The sequence below is a fragment of the Equus przewalskii genome, chromosome 5 (genome assembly GCF_037783145.1).
Source record: "Equus przewalskii isolate Varuska chromosome 5, EquPr2, whole genome shotgun sequence".
In the NCBI taxonomy this organism is placed as follows: Eukaryota; Metazoa; Chordata; class Mammalia; order Perissodactyla; family Equidae; genus Equus; species Equus przewalskii.
In genome coordinates this window covers 68,399,072-68,406,434 of record NC_091835.1, presented here as the reverse complement: position 1 = coordinate 68,406,434, position 7,363 = coordinate 68,399,072, and the positions used below count along the sequence as shown (strand labels likewise).

The 7,363-nt window shown below is 42.3% G+C and overlaps 1 long non-coding RNA gene across 1 annotated transcript; it reads left to right on the top strand.

Moving 5' to 3' along the window:
* The first annotated feature begins 842 nt into the window (after window positions 1–842).
* LOC139083578 (uncharacterized) lies at window positions 843–2,292 on the top strand. Its single transcript, XR_011540417.1, has 2 exons — window positions 843–1,134; window positions 2,140–2,292. It is a non-coding gene; the product is annotated as an uncharacterized lncRNA (long non-coding RNA).
* Window positions 2,293–7,363: the final 5,071 nt, after the last annotated feature.

Below are 7,363 nucleotides of genomic sequence, written 5' to 3'. Positions count from 1 at the left end.
GTCCACTCCCCTCCCCGCTCTAAATTCTGTCACATTTCTGGGGCTACAAGTGCTTGGGGACAGGGCCTATCTGGTTCCACAGGGTTACTGCAGAGGTTTTTACCTTTGTACTAGTGTGGCCCTTTCAGGCTCAGCAGCTCTATTGCCGTGCCATACTTAAGGAACAAGAGACCTTTTGTCAAGTTAATATTGCATTCTCCACCTGGAGCAATAGGTTGCCAAGAGTTTTACCTGCATAATGTTGACATATGTTATTCATTCTTGATGACCTAGATTATTCATTCTATTTCTGGCTCAGGGTCTCTCATGAGATTGCAGTCACATGTCAGCAGGGGCTTCAGTCATCCAGAGGTTTGACTGGGGCTAGAGGAATTACTTCTAAGGTGGCTCACTCATATAGAGGACAAATTAGTGCTGGCTGTCGAAGCCTTACGTCTTCGCTGTGTGGACTCCTCCATGCAGCTATTTGAACGTCCTTGCAGCATGAGGACTGGCTTCTCCCAGAGGGAGCAATCCCAGTGATAGAGAGAGCTAGACAAAGGCTCTTTTTATGACTTATCCTCGTAAGTCACATAGCAATCACTTCCTTATAATAACATGCTTATTCCCAGGCCCCTGTCTTGGGTCCTGTGCCCCAGAGGGTCCCATGCTTTGAAGGGCCTTCCCAGAAATTTTCTATCTTCCTCATTGCCTAGGACTAGCCAGGTCCAGTAGAGCCATTAAGGCTCAGTCCAAACCAGGCCCTTCATGATCCCTGGTCCCAGTTTCTCCCCTTCATGACATTCTCCAATCCCAGGATACCTGAGGACCTCTGGAACACGTGCCTCTGGGGTCATTCCAATGCTCTATGACCTCATTTCAATTCCAAGAAGGCATGCTTGTGAGCTGATCACTCTTGCTAGCCAGCACAATATTTCTTCTGTGGAAATGCATGAGATTGGGTCTCCAGGATGGTGGTGACATGCCTAATTGGGGTCAGACTGAAGATGAGTTCAGGCCTCTGGGCTACCAACCATTCTCCACCAACCCTTAGGCTTGAGTTGTGTGTATGGGTCCCTGTGTTGATCCTCTCCCATCAGTATTCTGATGTGGAGCTGCCTGTGGTCCATAGCACCAGAGGACAACAGAGTGGCAGTAGGTATCTTTTATCCTGTACATCATCACACACACACCCCCCCCACACACACACACACTGGCACTCAGGGTCATTCTATCCCCTCCAAAGACTCTGGGACATATGTCAGGCAGTCATTTCTGGGTGCTTTTGAGACTTGCTCCACAGTGCCAACAGGACCTTTCCAACTGATGTCCTTTTTTGCCTCTGAATGATATGGTAATACAATACTGTCTCTCATGTCAGTCTTAAGTCATACCAAATGAGGCATGCACAAATGGCACCACTCCTCTTGCTCCACTCGTGGACCCCTCACATATATTCCCTGTTGTGGTGGTGTATGGAAGGTAGGGGTGTGATCAACGTTGAAAGAGATCACAGTCTGGGAATGCTGTGATCATAGTTTAAAGAGTACAAGACAAGACATGGTGGGAAGAGGTGTTGTTCTATGTTTATCGCATAAAATTCTGAATGAAAATTTAACATGACCATAAAACTAATTATTGTTTAAATTTTCTTGCATACTCTGGGTAAGACTTGCATTTGTGGTTATCATCAACAGCACAGTAATAATTTTTTGAGGGGCCAGCCCCGTGGCCAAGTGGTTAAGTTCCCGCACTCCGCTGCGGCGTCCCAGGGTTTGGATCCTGGGCGTGCACATGGCACCGCTCCTCAGGCCACGTTGAGGCGGCATCCCATATGCCACAACTAGAAGGACCTGCAACTAAGATATACAACTATGTACTAGGGGGGATTTGGGGAGATAAAGCAGAAAAAAAAAAAAAGATTGGCCACAGTTGTTAGCTCATGTGCCAATCTTTAAAAAAAATAATAATAATAATTTTTTGAGAGCGTCATGGGCGACATGATGAATGATGTCATGTCGTGAATAATGATATAACCAGGAGTAAATAAATAGTACAAAGGAACTACAAAGACAAGAATATCTATATTGTTTCAATATAAATAGTTTCCAAAGAGCCATGGCATTGTATTAACAGTGTTACTGTCTTTTCCCCTGGTAGGAGATATGAAATTAGCCAGGATTGCATGTTTAACAATAAAGAACATGAAGAACATGATTTCTGAGCCTGAACAAGAAGACATAGTACCTGGACACTGAAGAATCATCACATGCTGTGATATGTACAATAAACTGATATCTCTTCTCTACCCATTATTCTAAGTCTTCATTGATGAATCATTATACCTCACATAGGCTCGTAAGTTTTGTAATACATTTTTAAAATGAGATTTAATGCACATAACATAAAATTCACCCTTTAAGCTACACAATTTACTGGGTTTTTTTTCCACTATATTCACAAGGTTGTACAACCATCACCACTATCTAATTCCAGAACATTTTCATTACCTCAAAAAGAAACCCAGTACCCATTAGCAGTCATTGCCCATTCCCTGCCCTCCCTCCCCAATGCTGGCAACCACTAATGTACTTTCTGTCTCTACGAATTTGCCTATTCTGGACATTTCATGTAATAGAATCATACGATATGTGGCCTTTTGTGTTAACTTCTTTAACTTAGTATAATATATTTAAGGTTCATCCATGTTGTTGCATGTATCAGTTCTTCATTCCTCTTTATGGCTGAGATATATTCTGTAGTATGGATATACCATATTTTGTTTGTCCTTTCATCCATTGACATTTGGGTTGTTTCCGTTGTTTGGTTATTATGAATAGCATTGCTGTGAACATTCATGTACAAATTTTTGTGTGGACATATGTTTTCATTTCTCTTGAAGACTTCCGAGTCTAGATCATAAAAAGCCATGCAGCTTCTGACTGTTTCTCTTGGAGAACTTGCTCTTGAACACTCTTTGGAGGCACTCCCTCTTAGAGAACCAGGCCGTCAGCTTACAAGAGTCTAAGCTAGTTAAAGAGGTCATGTGTAGGTGCTCTTGTCAATAGTCCCAACCGAATTCAACTTCTGAGTCATCCTAGCCCAGATGCTACACATGTCCAGATGATTCCAGCCTCCAGGTGATTCTAGCAATTCAAGTCTTCCCATCTGATACCTTCCTGTGCCTTGTCCAAATTCCCGTCTCACAGAATCTATGGGCTTAATAAAATGGTTGTTGTTTTATGCCATCAAGTTCAGGGTGGCATAGATAACTGAAACAGTGTTCTTTCTACAAATCAACAAGAAGACCAAAACAAACATAAAAATGGGCAAAGGGTAGGGGCTGGCCCCGTGGCCGAGTGGTTAAGTTTGCGCGCTCTGCTGCAGGTGGCCCAGTGTTTTGTTGGTTCGAATCCTGGGCGTGGACATGGCACTGCTCATCAAGCCATGCTGAGGCAGCGTCCCACATGCCACAACTAGAAGGACCCACAACAAAGAACATACAACTATGTACCGGGGGGCTTTGGGGAGAAAAAGGAAAAAAAATAAAATCTTAAAAAAAAAAAAAATGGGCAAAGGGTATAAACAGGCAATTCACCAAAGAGAAAACCCAGATGACCAATAATCACATGAAAATATGTTCATTCTCACTAGTAATAAGAAAAATGCAAACTGAAACAATGGTATACCATTTCACACAAGATTGGAAAATCAAAAAGTCTGACAACTCCAAGGGGCTGGCCCCATGGCCAAGTGGTTAAGTTTGTGCGCTCCACTTTGGCGGCCCAGGGTTTCACTGGTTCAAATCCTGGGTGCGGTGCGGACATGGCACTGCTCACCAAGCCATGCTGAGGCGGCATCCCACATACCACAACTAAAAGGACTCACAACTGAAAATATACAACTATGTACCAGGGGGCTTTGGGGAGGAAAAGGAAAAATAAAATCTTTTAAAAAAAAAAAATGGTCTGACGACTCTGGTATTGGTGAGGAAGTAGAGAAACAGGAAACCATATAGTACAGTGTGTCCCAGCACTATATAATATAATTTTCTATATAAATGGAAAATTAGCATAAACATTTTGGCAGAGCAATTTAACAAGATCTAGCAAAGCTGAAATGAACATACCTCATAACTTCTAGGTATATATTTTAATGCATATAAATAAAGATAGAGGGAGCCAGCTGGGTGGCACAGCAGTTAAGTTTGCACGTTCTGCTTCAGCGGCCCAGGGTTCGCCAGTTTGGATCCCAGGTGCGGACCTACACACCACTCGTCAAGGCATGCTGTGGCAGACGTCCCACATACAAAATAGAGGAAGATGGGGGCCAGCCCTGTGGTACAGCTGTTAAGTTTGAACGTTCCACTTCAGTGGCCCAGGGTTCACTGGTTCAGATCCCGGCAGTGGACGTGGTGCCGCTTGGCAAGCCCTGCTGTGGTAGGCATCCCACATATAAAGTAGAGGAAGATGGGCATGGATGTTAGCTCAGGGCTAGTCTTCCTCAGCAAAAAGGGGAGGATTGGCAGCAGTTAGCTCAGGGCTAATCTTCCTCAAAAAAAAAAAAAAAAAAAAAAAGAGGAAGATGGGCATGGATGTTAGCCCAGGGCCAAACTTCCTCAGCAAAAAAAGGAGAATTGGCAGCAGATGTCAGCTCAGGGCTGATCTTCCTCAAAAACTAAAACTTAAAAAAAAGATAAATACCTAAGCCTATTCACTGCAGCATTTTTTGTAATAACAAAAAATTAGAAACATGGTATATTTATACCATGAATTGTCAACCAGGGTGATATCACCCCAAAAGGGGTGAAAATTGGTTCTTGGGGGGGGGGGGTGCCAAAAATCTCAGATGTAGTATGTGATAATAACCCTCCAAAGCTCAATATTATCCAACAAAAGTCTTATTCCTTAGTATTTAATTTCTCTTGTTGGGGGAAATTAAAATTAAATTTGATTCATTTAATAACTTTAATAAATTTTCTCCTTAGACGAGATAATAAAAGCAAGGTTGAGAAACAGATTTATACAATAAAAAACCATACGGCTGCTACAACAAATGTATTAGATTTATATGCATCAACATGTACACATCTTGAACACAATGTGGATAAAAACAAATTACGTAATGTTACATGCACTATAGTGCAAGTGATATAAATACAAAATAACACCCAGAACAATACTATACATTGTTTATTAATATATACATAGCAAAAGTTTTAAAAAACTTGGACTGTATAAACATTAGATTCATGATAATTGGTGCCTCTGGGGAGGATGGGAAGTGAATCAGATTAGGGAAAGGAAACTTCAACGCATTTATAATGTCCTATTTTTATGAAAAATGATCTGAAACAAAAATTTTGAAATCTTAACATTCACTAATTCTGAGCAATGGGCACTTGGGACATTTATTATTATTCTCTGTGCTTTTCTCACCGCGACCCACCCCCCAAACTCTTCAAGTTGAAACAAAATAAAATTTTAAATATTTCAAAAATTCCTATTTGTTTTAGTTATGTTTTAAGTGTATTGGTTTTGAGTGGGTCTGTGTCGATGAAATCCAAATTAGGAAGATAGAATAGGAGTGGGTGGGGGCCAGCCCGGTGGCGCAGTAGTTAAGTGCACACATTCCACTTCGGGCCCGGGGTTTGCTGGCCCCGATCCCGGGTGCGGACATGGCACCACTTGGCACACCATGCTGTGGTAGGCATCCTACATATAAAGCAGAGGAAGATGGGCATGGATGTTAGCTCAGGGCCGGTGTTCCTTAGCGAAAAGAGGAGGATTGGCAGCAGTTAGCTCAGGGCTAGTCTTCCTCAAAAAAAAGAAAGAATAGGAGTGGGTGAAGCAGGCAGAGTTTGCTTATAAACAAATATTTTTTGCAAACCCTGCCTGCTTCCCCCATTCATATTATCCTCCTGGCCCTGAAAATATTTGAGTTTATCTGGCCTAGAAATTCTCTGCTCTCAGGACTCTGCAGATCTTTCCCCTCTCTCCTCTCCTGTCTCTAGTCCAGGGAAGGGAAACTCTTAGTTTGGTGACTGTCCTTCTCCTTTCGTATCTGGCTGACACTATGCCCATGCCCTTTGCCAAGGAAGCAAAATGCTTGGTAGGAATTATTTGTTCACCGATCCTATCCTGCTTGCCATATTTTCCCCCGAGGCAAGAAACATAAAGCCAACTAACTAACTGCTTGATGGGGGAAAACAGAAAGAAAGGGGAAAAACAAAGAGGAATGTCCCAGAATGTGATGAAGGCACCCAATCATGGCTGCCACGTTTGGAGTGCCTACCATGTGAGAGGCACTGTACTCGGATCCTTTGACAATGTTGTGAAATGTAAACTCACAAGATTCCTAAATTGAACTATGTCTTTTCCCGCCTTGCTTCTTTGTTTGTCCGCATTACTGTCTACCCTTAGGTTCCTATTCTACCTGCTGATGCCAAGCTAGATTATATATAAGTCACCTTCCAGGTGAGCCTGGAACTTGGTTTTCAGACAGCTTAGAAATATTCTTAGGAAATGGCTCAAGGAGACTGTTCCTACATAAGACAGAGGGCCAGGGAAATAGCTATCATCCAGTCCACTCTGGAAATCCTCAGTGTATATACGTCCAACCTAAAGTTAGGGAACCACATATAGGGTGACCAATCATCCATTTACCTGAGTCTGAGGGATTTCCCAGGATGTAGGACTTTCAGTGCTAAAATCAGGGCAGGCAAGCCAGGATATGTCCCAGCCATAAACCTGGGACAGAGTGGAGGTCGTAGGGGGAAGACCTAGGCAGGGAAGATGGCAGAAGAGAAAGGTAAGTGATCTCCTCCTACAGAAATGAATTTGCAGGCCGGCCCCTTGGCTGCATGGTTAAGTTTGCGTGCTCTGCTGTGGCGGTCCAGGGTTTCGCTGGTTCAAATCCTGGGCGCAGACATGGCACCGTTCATCAAGCCATGCTGAGGCGGCATCCCACATTCCACAACTAGAAGGACCCACAACTAAAAATACACAACTATGCACGGGGGGCCTTTGGGGAGAAAAAGGAAAAAGTAAAATCTTAAAAAAAAAAAAAGAAAGAAATTTGAAGGAAAATTCTGTTGGGTTTCCAATTATTTCAAAGAGTGTAGATGCAACTAATGGCCAAGAAGGAAAACTAAAAGACCTTAGGAAGATCTCTTAAACTTTGTAAATTCTTCATATTTGTAATGTGTTATCATTTATTTCTCATTAGTGAGCAGAAGTAAAGCCCTTGTGAGTATAGATTGTTTTAATTTTCTTCTTTCTACTTTTCTTTCTATAATAATACTAGCTAACATGTATTATGTACTGCTTCTTATACGCTAGACAGTGTTTAAGATGCTTTATGCATATTAACTAATTTAATCCTT